This window comes from Sceloporus occidentalis, unplaced genomic scaffold, assembly GCF_023333645.1.
Source record: "Sceloporus occidentalis isolate IW3139 unplaced genomic scaffold, rSceOcc1.0.p SCAF_4, whole genome shotgun sequence".
Lineage (NCBI taxonomy): Eukaryota > Metazoa > Chordata > Lepidosauria > Squamata > Phrynosomatidae > Sceloporus > Sceloporus occidentalis.
This window is the reverse complement of record NW_028316984.1, coordinates 121,317,489-121,333,720: the sequence shown is the minus strand read 5'-3', so window position 1 is coordinate 121,333,720 and position 16,232 is coordinate 121,317,489.

Below are 16,232 nucleotides of genomic sequence, written 5' to 3'. Positions count from 1 at the left end.
CAAGATAGGTACCTTTGTCCTATGTCAAAACTAAGGAGTTTATCACATGGGGAAAAATTGGAAGTTTAAAATGGTAAGAACCCATTATTAACTCACAATTGCTCAAATGGTTTTCACACGCAAAACACTGTTATCCTGTGCAGAATCTGAGATCAATCTGCACTTGTGTGCAAATGCATGAATGGTTTTCATACAACAGAACCAAATGTGCCACCATCCCGATAATTATAAAAGTGTGTGCATCCTGGAAAAGCGATCAAATGCAAAAATGATTTTCACGCATAGAACACAACAAAACACTCTCTGTGGGACAGTTTGGGCATCGCTGAAGCAAGAGACAGAAAGAGAGAGAGAGAGGAGAGGAGAGCACTGGGACTCAGACAAGCATTATTTTACTTATTCCGTGGCACTGGAAGTAAACATGTCCCAAAGAAACATGGGAAATCTGGCAACAAACACGAGAACAGGGAGAATCCCATGAATAAACCGCAAGTAGCTTTCATACTACAGCAATTGCGCAAAAAAAGCAAATTCGTGAATGAAATGGAAATGAATTTGATATTTTCCCGAAAATGCTTATTTCCTGGTTCATGTCACTTTTTTTGTCAGATCCTAAGTGGTTTACACGTAATGTCGTGTGAAAACCATTTGCACAATTGTGCCTAATATGCTGGGTAACTGCAGTTTCTGACCCTTTTAAACTTCCAATTTTCCCCGTGTGATAAACTTCTAAGAAACCAAGCCATCCATATACCTTTCACATCTGTGCTAGCATCAGAGCTTTCATGGGATCCTAGGAAAACAGATAAGAGTTCATAATGGTATGGATATGGATATGTGAATATACTATGAAGATTGAATTTCAGAAACAAGGATCCATTAAGTTGAAACGAGACTTGCTCCAACTTAGCATAGTTCTTCTTCTGACTCAGAACACCACCTCTTGGCCATCCCAATATGTCATCACTGCTATGACTAAAGAGTTATTACTCTCCTGTGCATTGACCTATGCAGAAATTTAACACATTCACTTACATGTCTACTACAGCCAAAATGTAATATTCAGCCTATGGCTATTTCTGGTGATGATAATGTCAATTACCTCATAGCATCAGTGAATCAATAGGTGCTAAGATTAAGCATCAACTCCTTCCCTGTGTTTTCGCTCTGGGGTATATTATTAGAACAACTCTAAGAATAAAGCAATAGTGAATCACTCTTGGTATTTTAAAGTAAAAGTCAGCTGATAGTTATTGAACTATAAGATCTATCTGCCTTTTACTTACTCAAGTGGAGCACTGACTTTCTTATAGGGAACAGATGACAATATCCTATTCAATCTTTGGCAAATTTTGCATACTAACTTTTTTTTTTAATTACAAAAACACAAACAAATAATAACATATAACATATAACATATTCACAACCATTTACAACTGTTTACGATACAAATTCATACAAATCCTCATTAATTTTGTTTTCTCGTATCTCCCTCATCCTACCTATCAAGCCATCTATTTCTTATTTCTTCATATAGCCTATCTCTCATCTTTCCTATTCTATAATATTCTCTTTCCTATCCTCTCTATCCTCTCTATCTCTACCTATTTCCTCCATCCTATTTGGCTTCCCCTCCTCTCCCTTTTCCAATGACTACTTACTCACACCTTCTACACTTACTTCTTCCTTCGACTACTTTCTTGACTATCTTACTTTCCTTATTCTCAATTTCTACTTAAACCCTCACTCATTCTTTCTTTATACATACTCACTTCACACTTCAACAGACATACTTATGGTGACTTCCTCCTATCTTCTTTGATTTTTCCTACTGACTCGTGACTTTCCGTATTTCTAGTTTCTTAGTGGATCCTATTTCCCTTTGTTCTTTAAAATGTATCAATTACAGATAATACTAACCAAGTCTAGATAGCTTACTGAAATGATATTGTGGCGATCTTACCCCAGTTTGTTTCCAGAAATTTAATCACTTTCGACCAATCATTTTCTATTTGTGTCTCAATTTTGTTATTAAGTGTCTGTGTTAGTCTATCCATCACAATAGCGTCGTATAATTTTAAAATTCATTCGTCTATAGTTGGGCATTTTGAATTTTTCCATTTTTGGGCGAAGGTTACTCTGGCAAGTGTAATTAAATAATATAGGATTTTCCCCTCATTGCCCTTTAAGCTATCATCTATGATGCCCAATAATAGTGTTTCCGGTTTCCATTGTATTTTCTTACCCATAATGAGATCAATTTGGTTTGTTATCTCTTTCCAGAATTGTTTGGCCTCCTTACACCCCCACCAACAATGGTAGAAAGTTCCTAATTCTTTTTTGCATTTCCAGCAAAGGTTATTATTTAACTTATATATTTTCGCCATTTTGGCTGGAGTCATATACCAAAAATAGAACATTTTATAATAATTTTCTCTCAAATTTTGAGATGCTGTGAATTTATAGTTGTTTTTCCAAGAGTTTTGCCATTGTTGCATGGATATTGAATGACCTACCAGTCTTGCCCATTTAATCATATTTTCTTTCACCACTTCCTGTTCTAGCTCATAAGATAACAAAATTTTGTAAATTTTCCCAATTACTTTTGGATTCTCTCCCAAAAGGAGTTTCCCTAAATCCGAATTTCCTTGTTAGGGTACTAATTTTTGTCCTTTAGAATCTTCTTTAAATCTTGACTGAATTTGATTATAATTGAACCAATTTATATTCCAACCCTCTTCATTTAATTGTTCCTTTGATTTTAGTTTTAGTTTACCTCCTCTCAATTCTAAAATATCCCTATATCTAATCCATTCAAAATCTATTATCATCTCTTTCCTATAGAATGCTTCTTGGGGTGAAACCCACCCCTCAATATTTTGGAAGGTTCTGGATTTATATTTGTTCCAAATTCTCATCAGAGGATTTCTGATACAGTGCTCTTTAAAACGTTTGTTAGACCTATCTTTTTCATAGATCAAATAAGCGTGCCAGCCAAAGTTGTTAACATCACCCTCGATCTCTAATAAATCTGAATTCTCTAGCAATATCCATTGTTTGAGCCACAGTAAGCCACAAGCTTCGAAATATAATTTAAAATTTGGTAAACCTAATCCACCCTTCTCCTTTGAATCTTGCAAGTTATTATATTTAATTCTAGGTCTCCTACCTTTCCAAATAAACTGAGTTAGATCGTTGTCCCATTCTCTAAAGGGTTTGTCTGTTGTAATAATTGGGAGCATTTGAAACAAAAATAAAATTTGTGGCAATACCATCATTTTTATAGTAGCCACTCTTCCTGTTAACGAAAGGTTTAATTTATTCCATTTGATCAAATCTTGTTTTATTTTTGCCCAAGTTGCTTTATAATTAATCTCAAACAAATTATTTAATTTATTTGAGATTTGCAGCCCCAGATATCTCACTTTCTTTTCAATTTTGATACCTGATCTTTCTTCTAGTTGTTTCTGTTCTCTCTCCCTCATATTCTTTGTTATAAAAGCTGATTTGGCTTTATTAATTTTACAACCTGCTATGTCTCCAAATTTTTTTAACGTTTCCATTACTAACTCTATATTTTCGTTTGGATTTTCCAGAAATAGGATCAGATCATCGGCAAAGGCTCTAATTTTATAATTTCGGTTCTTAATTTTTATCCCTTTAGTTCGGTCTTTGGATTTGATTTCTTTTAGTAGCAACTCTATAATTAGTAAGAACAAAAGGGGAGAGAGAGGACAACCCTGTCTTGTACCTCTCCTTATATTGATAAATTTGGATTTTTCTCCATTTATTCTAATTTGAGCTTTTTGATCTTTATAAATTTTAGTTATCCAATTAAGAAAATTTGGTCCAACTTGAATTTTATTTAGTACTTCTGCAAGGGTATGCCAATTGACAGAGTCAAAGGCTTTCTCTAAATCAACAAATAGTAAGCCTAATTGTTTGTCACTGTGGTGTTCGTAATACTGTAAGATATTTAATAAGATTCTTGAGTTATCTCTCATAAATCTATGGGGTAGAAATCCCCTTTGATTGACATCAATTAGGTCTTTGAGACAGGCTTTTAAGCGGTTTGCTAAAATTGTGGCAAAGATTTTGTAATCGTTATTCAAAAGTGAGATTGGGCGATAATTTGTTGGATCTAGGGTATCCTTTCCCTCTTTTGGGATCATTATTATCTCCGCCTCTCTCCACGAATTTGGGATTGTTTCCTCTAAGGCTTTGTTCATAACCTCTTGTAAAATAGTTCCCAATTCAGATTTGAATGTTTTATAGAACTTTGCTGATAATCCATCATTGCCTGGTGATTTGCCCAATTTGCTCGAGTCTATTGCATCCCAAATCTCCTGAATTGTTATTGGTTGATTTAATTGTGCTGTCTGTTTCTCTGTTAAAACTCCTATATTTGACAATGTCACATACTTTTTAATTTCTTCCTGGTCAATTTGGTTTTCTTTGTAGAGTTCTTGATAGAATTTCACGAAAACTTCTTTAATTTCTTCTTGCTGGGTGACTACTCCTCTATCTGAATTAATCCTGTTGATAGCTTTTTTTTCTTTCTCCTTCTTCAATTTGTAGGCTAGCCATTTTCCCGTTTTATTTGCATGTTCGAAGAACTTTTGTCTAGATATCATTAGTCTTCTGTTTAGTTCATCTGATGCCTCCAATTCCAGTTGTTTCTTTATTGATTTGATCTCTCTTTGAATTTTCTTATCTCTCGGGAACCTTTGTAGGTCCCTCTCTTTGTTTTTAAGAAGCCTATGTAATTCTTTTACCTTTTGTTTTTTATCTCTTTGAACTCTTATATTATGTTGCGTAAAAAAACCCCTAATCACTGCTTTACCTGCATCCCAGACTGTTGACAGTTGGACCTCCTTGTCCTTATTTTCTTTCAAGAATTGTTGAAACATTAATCTGAACTCCTCCACAATTTTTCCATCTTCCAATAGATCCTCGTTTAAATACCAATTATTGGTTGTTTTAGTTTAGTTTAGATTTAGTACTATAGGGTTATGGTCTGAGATAGTTCTATTGAGAACTTCCATGTTCTTGACTTCTTTTAGTAAATTTTGTGATACTAGGAACATGTCCAATCTCGACAAGGATTGATGCCTGTCTGAAAAGAAAGTAAAGCAGTTTTCTTTGGGGTATAAGTGTCTCCATATCTCAATCAGACTACAATTCTCTACTAAATCAAAAAAGTTTTTTGGCAGTTTCCCCTGTGTATCTTTAATAGATTTGCCTGAAGACCTATCAACTTTCGGTTGGATAACTCCATTAAAATCTCCCATCAGCACCACATTCTCATAGTCCAAATCGGTTATTTGTCTTTGTATTTTTTAATAAAATTCATTCTTATTTTCTTGAGGACCATAGATGCCTACCAGGAGACATTTCTTTCCTTTCCAGTTAATCTCTACTCCTAGATAACGGCCATCTTTGTCATTGAAGATTTCTTTAGATTCAATGTAATTTTTAATGTAAAAGATAACTCCTCTTTTGCTTTGCTTGATTGGATATACTCTTTACCTAATTTTTTATTTTTGATAAGTCTTGAATCTTTAGTTCTAATGTGTGCTTCTTGGAGACAGATGATGTCTGATTGATTTCTTTCTAAAAAAAGAAAAACTTTCTTTCTTTTCTGGGGTGAATTTAGGCCTTTGATATTCCAGGATATGATCTTCATTGTTTAAAGTATTGGTGTAAAATCACAATTTGACAATAGTTCAGTAAAATATTGGAGTACAAGAGAAGAAAGGGTTCACAATTTTATTTAGTAAAACATCTTATAAATGGCGTGACTGGTAGACATGGAAATAGTAATAATACTTGTAGAGATTTGAGTCGTGATCTAGTGTTCCAACCAAAATATTAAATTTTGTAAGTTTACCCAGATAATTTTAGTTTAGTTGTAATATAATCAGATTTCCGTTCAAAGAAAAGGGTAATATGCATTTAAATACAGATCAATATAAGTCATTGTAAGTTAGTATAGAACAATACAGTTAATAAAGATTAATACAGATTGGAACAGGTTGGTGGGGAGGCAAGATTTGAATTATATATCCCATTTAGGTAACCATACATTATTATCATTCCTTCATTGTTCCCCCTCCTCCCCCTGCTTCATCTCCCCCTCCCTTCTCCAGCTCTTTTTGAATTTCCTTTAAGAAATCTCTGGCTTTCTCCACAGAATTAATTCTGATTTTTTTCTGCTTCCAAGTAACCTGCACTCCTTCAATCTCTTCCCATTTAAAAAAAATACCATATCTCTTCAGATTGTCGGTCAAAAAATTGTAATCCTTCCTTCTACGTAAGATCTTCCCAGGGATATCTTTTAAAATCAAGATTTCTCTGTCATCAACCATGAGTTTTGCTTTGTAGCTTTGTTGTAGGATGAGGTCCCTTGTTTGTTTCCGCACGAAGTACACAACCACGTCTCTCGGTAACTTCTTCTGCTTAGCTACATAAGAGTTTATTCTGTAGATGCGGTCTAACTCCCAGGGAAACTGAGCTTCAGGCTCTTCAATGAATTTCGCGAGAATTGGGGCTAATTCCACATAAAGATTTTCATTAGATTTTTCAGTCAGGCCCCTCAGTTTAAGACAGTTTTCCCTTTGTTTCATTTGTAGCCTGAGTATTTGTTCCTGATCTTCCAGAACCTCATTCTTTACTTCAGATATTTTTCTCTCCATCTTCCCAGCGTGAGTTTCTAGATTCTTCAGCCTTCCATTTGCTTTACTCATATCCTCCGACATTTTGTCCAGGCATTTTCTCATCTCAGACATTTCGAGTCTGAATTCTTGTTTAATTTCTTCACTTGATTTAAAGATGTTCTCGTTTGTCTCCGCCAATAATCTCTTCATCTCCTCGAACATAGTCTCAGCTGAGTCTGTAGTTTTAAAAAAATTTTCAATCGATGGTCTTCGATGATTTTGTAACATTCCTTGTCTTGCTGCTGCGGCTTTGCGTGTTCCTGACGCCATCTTGACAATTTAAAAAAAAGTAGTAAGAATAGAAATATCGACTCGAGCAAATTAGAATTCGCCACCAGATTTAATGTTACTTTCAATAAGATATGTGTATATACATATATGCACACATACATATACATATATATACATACACATACCCAGCTTACTAATTGCCTTATGAATAATTTGTTGCGTAGCTCTGGTCAGTTTTAAGTAGTTTTATATAGTTAATCAAAGATGGCAAGCAATCCCTTTTTTCAAATACAACGCTGTTAGTTTGAGGTAATTTAGTTTTAGTGATCCACTCGGGTAGTCTTGTTTAAATAATGTAAACTAAAAGGGTAAGTAAGTTTTACCAGATAGGGTACTTTACAGGGAGAAGTAAATTGAGTCTCTTAAAGGATTAATCAAAGGGTTATTGTTATATCCTTTAAGTCTTTAGGTTAGATGTTCGCTTTATGTGGAAAATATATCTAGAGATCAGAAAGTTGAAATCAATTCCCTATAATTGATATGACTCCAGCCAAAAATAAGGAAGGGGAGTAAAGAGATATATGTATGCACCTAAAATCAATTAAGAGCAGGGGTCAAAATTAATAATTAAGAGTATAAAAATTAGTTTAAACAATCAGGCACTTAATAATCTACTTAATGCAATAAAAACAAAAATTGAGGGGTTAATTGATTAAGCCTAAAACTTTCAATACAACACTTTCCCTTACCTCCCCACCTTTCTATCATACTTCTCTACATTTGTTTCTTTTCAAATTGTTTCAAATAGTTTAACTTATTCAGCTTCTAATTCAAGTTTGTACACAGACAAATACAGATATACTCTTGGTTACAATTAGTTAGTTTGTTACATTAAATATAATCCCCAGTAGAAATAGGACTCTCAAAATTATTTGCCAAGTATTTATGCCAAACAATTCATTAAATGTCCCCAGCTGATAATAAAAATTTCATAAACAAGTTACACTATTGGTGGAAGAGAAAGATTTAGTAATTTTAACTCTATTTTTATCCCTATGAGTCACAGTCCAAACTTACAAAATCAGGCGCTGGAGATAGGTGTGGGCACCATATCTTCTTCCTTCACTCTCACTCCTTAGACCACGTTTCTCCACAACAATTTCCCCTTCATTATTGTCCAACTAATGTCAAGCTACACCTTATCAAATCAGCTTAAAAGTCAGTATTTGTTTCACCTTTAGTTTCCCTCCTTTAGATGTTAATAATAGTTCCTTTCAGACCTAGAGTTCACTTTGTTTAAGAATATGTAGTAGCTTTCTGTTTCTTCTCTTCTCTTCGTCCTCACTAGCCTCCTCTCTCTCTCCTCCCACGCCTCGCCTCCTTGCTGATTCAGCTTCTTAACTTACAGCTGGGCTCGTTGACCTTCCCTCCGCACCTGTGAAATAACAAAAAGGCAAGAAGAGGAGAAAATGGAAGACAGAGGGAGAGGGGGAGGGGAGGAGAGGAGAAGAAAGGGAGAAAGAAAGGAGGGAGAAAGAGGGAAAAAGAAAAGCCAAACAGAGAGGAGAGGGAAGACAGTGCTAGGCAGCTCCAATCTGGACAAAGTTGTCTTGTTCTCCTAGTCCTCGGGGAGTCTCCTCTATAAGTAGGCTTCCTTAAGACTGGTTATCCCTCAGGTTTGCCCAGGACCACAGGCTGCTAGGGCTGGATCCTCCTGCAGAAAGTACTTTTCAAGATAGGTTTCTTCTTCTTCTTTAGTTAGGTTTCTTCAGTTTGGTGTAAAGTGGTGGCGGCGCCTCTGCTTTCAAGCCGCGGCTTGAAGCACCTCCGCTCACAGGCGTGGCTGCTCGAGCCCCGCGCTCTTCCCAGCTCTCCTCAGTGCCTGAACTCTGAGTCAAATGGGCCGTTTCCCCCCGCCGTTTTTGGAGTTTGGGGGTTTGCCGAGCCCCTCTGTCTCCCTCTTAATAGGGGGATTCTTCTGGGTAGGGGTACCTTACCCCACCTACCCCCGTCCCCGCGAGCTGTTAGCGTCCTCCGGAGCCTTTCCTGGAGGAGGCTATTCACGCCGCCATCGCCACCAGAAGTCTCAAATTTTGCATACTAACTTGACATAGATCTCTTAGCATGTATGAGATGAGTCAAAATTACCATACTTAAAGTAGATTCACTTCAGTAAATCAAATCTGCCCTGGAGAGAAAGAGAGAGTAGAAACAAAAGAGAGAGTAGGAGCAGGCACAGCTCCATCAACCTTAGGTCCAGATGCAGATAGCAATAGCAAGCAATAGCAAGTACATTTCTATACCACTTATTGGTGCACTTAAGCACTCCCTACGTGGTTTACAAATTGTAAGCTAATTGCTCCCAACAATCTGGGTACTCATTTTAGTGACCTACCTTGTAGGAAAGTAGAATATTCTACTTTAACCCTTACTTTTCAATTGTAAAAAGAGGAGTCACTTTCTAAACAACATCTATCATTTCTCGAAACTTTCCAGATAATAAAAACCATTATGACAGAATGTCTCAGGGTTTGTTTGTTTGTTTGTTTGTTTGGTGTGAAATGTTCTTTTCCCTGGATGCCAATCCATTCCAATGGAAAGATATTTGAAACAAAAGAAAAACAAAAGGACTAGAGCTTGGAGAATAAAGAGAAAAATAACCTTATCACTTCTAAGGAACTCTATAGGTGGAAAGGATGTACTAGAGTTTAACTTACAGCTTAGTGTATAGGTTTCGTATATAGTTTAGAGAATATAGGTTTTAGCCTACATTTTATGTAAGTCTTCTCATTTTAAATGCCTCTTCTTGGATCTCCCCCTCATAATCTCAGTGGAGCCATATCTTGAACATTAACTTTGATAGGAACAGTAAAGCTGCAATGTGTTACTAATTATAAATCCAACTGAAACTTCATGATAAGCTTTGAACTCCTAAAACATGAACTCCCTTTCAAACTATAATACCTAGAACTAATTAATGCGTAATTTCATGTCTTTCTGAGAATAAATAAATAAATAAATAAAACTTTAATTTGTATCCCGCTTTTCTGTGACGAGACAATCAAAGCGGCTCACAACACATTAAAATAACCACATTTACAACATTGTGTCTCAAATTCCCCCCCTTAAAACAGGATTGAACATGTTACAATTAAAATATCTATTAAAACAATATATATATATATATATATATATATATATATATATATATATAACACGAGAACAGAGCGGTGGGCTAATACATGATGTGAGGGGCATTCATTCTGTGGCTGGGCACTTTTATTCAGGAAAGGCCTAAAGGAAGAGATCCATCTTGGCAGCTTTTTTTAAAGCTGTCTAAGCTGGCAATTTGACGGATCTTGTCCGACAGGCCGTTCCATAGTTTGGGAGCAATTGCAGAGAAGGCCCTCTGGGAGGTAGCAGTTAGTCTGGTTTTTAAAGGCTGCAATAGATTCCTCCCAGAGGACCTGAGGGTGCGGGGTGGATTATATGGGAGCAGGCGATCCCTCAAATAGGTTGGACCCAAGCCATGTAGGGCTTTAAAGGTTATAACCAACACCTTGTACTGTGCCTAGAAACTAATAGGCAGCCAGTGAAGAGATTTTAGGACGGGTGTTATTTGGTCACTCCTAGTTTTTCCGGCGACCAGCCTGGCTGCCATATTTTGCACCAGTTGAAGTTTCCGGACTAGGCACAAGGATAGCCCCATGTAGAGCGCATTACAGAAATCAAGTTGTGAAGTTACCAGTGAATGTACAACAGTTTCTAGGTCCTTTACTTCCAGGAAAGGGTGCAGCTGGCGTATCAGCCGAAGCTGATAACAGGCGCTCCTGATCATCGCATTCACCTGATTTCTCATGTGAAGTGACGGATCTAGGAACACTCCCAGACTGCGAACACAGTCCTTTGTGGAGAGTGTGACTCCATCTAGGACTGGAGGTTGCAACCCTATACCTGGTTTGGGGAGCCCTACTGTAAGTACCTCCGTTTTGTTTGGATTCAGCCTGAGTTTGTTTATCCTCATCCATCCCATTACCGCTTCAAGACACTGACTGAGGGGAGAAATGCCATCTGTTGTCATAGCTGCTGATCAGGACATGGAGAAATATATTTGGGTGTCATCAGCGTACTGATAACACCCTGTCCCATGTCTGCGAATGATTTCTCCCAGCTGCTTCATATAAATGTTGAATAGCATCAGGGACAGTATGGCACCTTGAGGGACGCGACATTTAAGCTCCGTTTTCGAGGAGCGACTCTCCCCGAGCATCACCCTCTGGAATTTACCCGAGAGAAAGAAGTTTCTTGCTTTGATTTGTACATGACAGTATACAATAATTCTTAGCCCTCTTGTTAGTGTTTACATCTTTCCTTTCTCTCTTGAAAATGGGCACAGGAAATCAAGCTGAGATTTGGACATGAAATCCCAGCAGATGTCTGTTGCTGTGCCTCCAGCTATAGGAAAACAACAGGAATTCTTTTGGTTTTCCCCTACTCTCCACTGATCATGGACATAAAATGCTATTTGAAAATGCTGAAACTCTGGACTATGTCAACAACTATCAGGTCAGAATGCACAGGGAAGCCAGTGAAATCCCCAAACACACCTAGACTACTTCAACAGGAAAGAAGAAATCCTTAACGTAAACAAAGTTTGGCTACCAGTCCTGAAAAACACCAAAATCAAGATCCAGCAAGTGCAAATGAAAACCACCCAGGTTTAGGGGTTTCCCAGCAGACAATGGATTACTAATGAAAATGGACACCCAAGGCCTTGCCATTTAACAACAGACCAACACAGAGATTAACATGTAAATCACTTCCTTTCAATCAAGGGTCACACAGTATATATACCCCACACACTTCCATGCCACCGTTCTTTGAAGATGCCAGCCACAGATGCTGGTGAAGCATCAGGAATAAACTCTTCCAGAACATGGCCACATAGCCCCCCCCCCCCCCCAAAAAAAAAAAAACTCACAAAAAAACTAAAGACTATGAAATGGTCAGATGGTGGGTGGGCTGCAGCTGATAAAAGATGAATGTTTGAAATGGGTTGAATATTGTAGCTATGTAGCTTCCGTCCTGATGCAGGACAGTAGTCATTGTTTAATTTCTAATGGCATTATTTCTAACTGTAATTTACTAATAATAAACTTGGTTCTCCAAATGTGAATACATATGTAGCCAAAATGTGTGAGAAGAAAGTATAAACTAGCTTGGGGGAATCTAATGGTTTGTAAATATCCAGACAAAACAAAACTGAAAACCAAAAACCAAAACCTATGGGAGAAGGTGGGATATAAATCCTTGAAACAAACAAACAAATTTTTTTTTAAAAAATAGACCTCAGTCCTATAAAGACAGAGCATGCTCAGTGGCTGTGGAATGCTTCCTGATTGTTGGAAGGGACAGATAATGGCTTGGGTCTAACCTATCTTTGGGACCGTCTCCTTCCGTATAATTCAGCCCGCACACTCAGGTCCTCTGGGAGGAATCTGTTGCAACTTATGTCTGTGGGTTGACTGTCTGCAATTGCCCAGAGGACCTTTTTGGCAACTGTTCCCAGATTATGGAATGGCCTGCCGGGGGAGATCCATCACATTACCACCTTAAACAGCTTTTAAAAAGCTGTTAAGACAGATCTGTTTGGAATGAAGGTCTGTATAGCACTGGTGACCTATTGTGTGGTCCAGAATGGTTTTCCAAGTAGAGCTTCATTTATGGTGATCCTATCATAGTGCTGTATTAGCAAGATTTATTCAGAGGAGTTTGCCATTGCTTTCCTCTGAATATAGTCTATGCTCTATGAATTCTTGGCAGTCTCCCTTCCAAGTACTAAGTAGGCTTGACCCTGCTTCTCTCCTAAGATCAGACAGGATCTGGAAACTTCTGAGTATCTAGGTATGTCATCCCCAAATAAGTAGCCTTCCCACTCCTCCTGATACAAGTCCACAAAACTGATCCTCTTGTGTTAGAAATATTTCCCCCAAATCATCGAATCATAGAGCTGGAAGAAACCTCAAGAAACCCTTATTCATATATTATGCTCCCACTCTGCCCACTGTTTATCTTATCTTGTTTTAATAGTTTATCTTAAAATTTATTTTAACTGAATTATGATTTTAAGCCACTTTGATTGTTTTGTAACAATCTCTTGCAGCCTTTAAAAACCAGACTAACTGCTACTTCCCAAAGGGCCTTCTCTGCAATTGCTGCCAAATTATGGAATGGCCTGCCGGATGAGATCCTTCAAATTGCCAGCTTAGACAGCTTTAAAAAAGCTGTCAATACGGATCTCTTCCGGCAGGCCTTTCCTGATTAAAGTGCCAAGCAACAGAATGACTGCCCCCACATCATGTATTAGCCCACCGCTCTGTCCTTGTTATATTTTTATTGTGTTTTTAAATTGTGTTTTTAATAGATATTTTAATTATAACACATTTAATCCTGTTTTAAGGGGGGGAATTTGGGATATAATGTTGTAAATGTGGTTATTTTAATATGTTGTGAGCCGCTTTGATTGTCTAGTTACAGAAAAGCGGAATAAAAATAAAAGTTTTATTTATTATTTATTTTAACAAAAAGTGGGATATAAATAAAAGTATTATTATTATTATTATTATTATTATTATTATTATTATTTGTAAGGGCCATCAAGTCCAACCATGGGCTATATAGGAATACACAATGAAAGCACCCCTGACAGACAGCCATCCAACCTCTGTTTAAAAACCTCCAAAGAAGGATACTCTACTATACTCTGAGGGAGTGTGTTCCACTGTTGAACAGCTCTTATTGTCAGGACGTTCTTCCTAATGTTGAAGCAGAATCTCTTTTCCTGTAGTTTGCATCCATTGCTCCATGTCCTAGTCTCTGGAGCAGCAGAAAACAAGCTTGCTCCATCCCCAATATGACATCCCTTCAAGTATTTAAATAAGGCTATCATATCATCTCTTAATCTTCTCTTCTCCAGGCAAGATAAAGATGCAGGTATCAAAAATATGAAACCAATAAATAAATCTAAACAAATGGAGCTTTTTTTTAGAGCTTAAATACAATAACAGCAGAAGTAGAATCTTCCTCACATTGCTTTTTTGAGCAGAATCACTATTGTTTCAGTTTCTGACTCAGACAAAACATACACGTAATACATGTACTAAGTATGTAATGGCAAGCCCCATTGGTTCTCTGCTTCAAAGGATTTTCTTATCCAGAAGCAATTCAGTGGAGCAAATTAATGGAGTAGCTCTCAGATTATTTATTGCTTCTTATCAGATATTGTACCAGACAGTCCATGGCTCTTAAATTTAATCATCCCATTTTATTATATTATTACTACTAGATGACCTGGCACACAACGGCTCCCATTTTCAAAAGGTATGGCAAGGATGTAAATGTTCCATGGTGACAGAAATACTATGCATATTCCAGGCCAATAGTTCCTTAAAGCCACTCCCTGGGATGACTAAACTGATTATCGCACATTGCGTTTAAACTGCAATTAAGGTCAGAAAATAGTGCCTTTGATGATACTTAATGTGATGTCACCTCCGACCCACAGCTTCTTTCAGTTGATGGGGGAAACCCATCAATAAGCTCCCAACTGAGCTGTTGTCCCATTAGCCTTCAGATATGTTGCTGTCATGGCAGTTCCAATATTGGTAGGCATGTAACGTCACTGTGTCCTTCTCTCTCCCTGTATCCCTTCCCCCTTACTACTCCCAAGCAAGCTGCTTTCCTTTATTTTTGTCTATTTCTTTTCTTTTTTACTTACAATGCATTAGTATAATTCTGGAATTGTATTAAAAATATTTTTTTTTAATTTTTAAAAAACCTAAAGGCACACTGGGTAGGGCATAGGGCAGGGAAGCAGAGTTATGGGGGAGTGTAGAATAGAGTTTGATGACAGAAACAGCCTCAGACATACTAATGTGGAGATGTGTGCTAATGGCTGCTCTCAAGCTAGTATGCTTCTGTTTTTATTAAGTACTGCGTAGATCTAGGTTTAATTACCACGTAGATCTAGGTTTTCACATCTCTTAGTGACAAGGTTGCTACTGTGAAAACTAGAGAGAGCTCTTACACTTTTAATGGTTGTGCGGAAGCAGGAATTGCAGCAAGTGTTGCTTGTTACTGGTTGTGTGACAAGCAACACCTCCTGAAATTTCTTCTTCTGCCCAAGCATTAAAGGTACCCTCCAGGAGCACCCCCCAGGTTTCAGCCTGATAATCTTCCTCAGGTATGACACAAGGCAAGAAGGAGCAATAATAATAACAACAACAACAACAATAATAATAATAGGATTTATTTATATACCGCCCAATCACTGGGAATCCGAGCGGTTTACAACAGAGGGGATAACAGACGGTTCCCTGCCCTCAGGCTTACAATCTAAAAGACACGATACAAAAGGAGAATGGAATGGTGAGGGGGGGAGGGAATCAGGTCCAGCATTCTTCTCTCCCTCTGAGGCCTGGACCAAGGCAGATGGGCCGGAGGGAGGGCTCTCTATCTTCAGGCTGGCCCTGATGGAGCTGAGGTGTGACACATCCCGCCTGGCCCCCGCCATCTTCAGATATTGAACAATTAAACAATCTGTTTAAAAAATAATAAAATAATATTACGGTTGGAAATGGCATCAAAAGATCCCTTCTTTTCAATTGACAGCCTGACCTTTCCCCCGGGGAGAGTGTGTGATCTCAGAGGCTTCATCCAAATGGGACAAATGTGTGGGGAGTTTGCAATATTTGTTCCTGTAGTAGTTTCCACTTCAGGGATAAATGCTGAGAATTGCCAGGAAAATACTTTGGCACAACAGAAACATCATTTGGATATTTAAAAAAACAAACTACTGCATCATCCTGAAATATTTGCTTCATTTGGAAGACCCGATATCAGAGCAAAAAAGGTTATTCTTTTATCCTCCTCCCTTTCTTGGTTAAACACACACAACAGTAGTATAGTGATGAAGCAGAACAATTGTAGGATCTAGAAGAGATACAGTCAAGACACAGGACTTGTGTAAAAATAGCAGTACCAAAGTGGACTACTGTGTGTGAAACTTCTATCTGTACAAGTTTCTTAAAACAGAACAATGCCAGCATCATGCCAATGAGAACCAACTTGCTGCAAAGGAATATGCACTTCATTAATGACCACACGTTTTCCACTTGAATATACACTTTACCACATGGTGGCACTGTGTCTTTCTTTTACAAGTTCTGAATAAATTTTCCTGCAATTTGTAATTTTATTGACATTTGAAATTATATTGATTCTGTT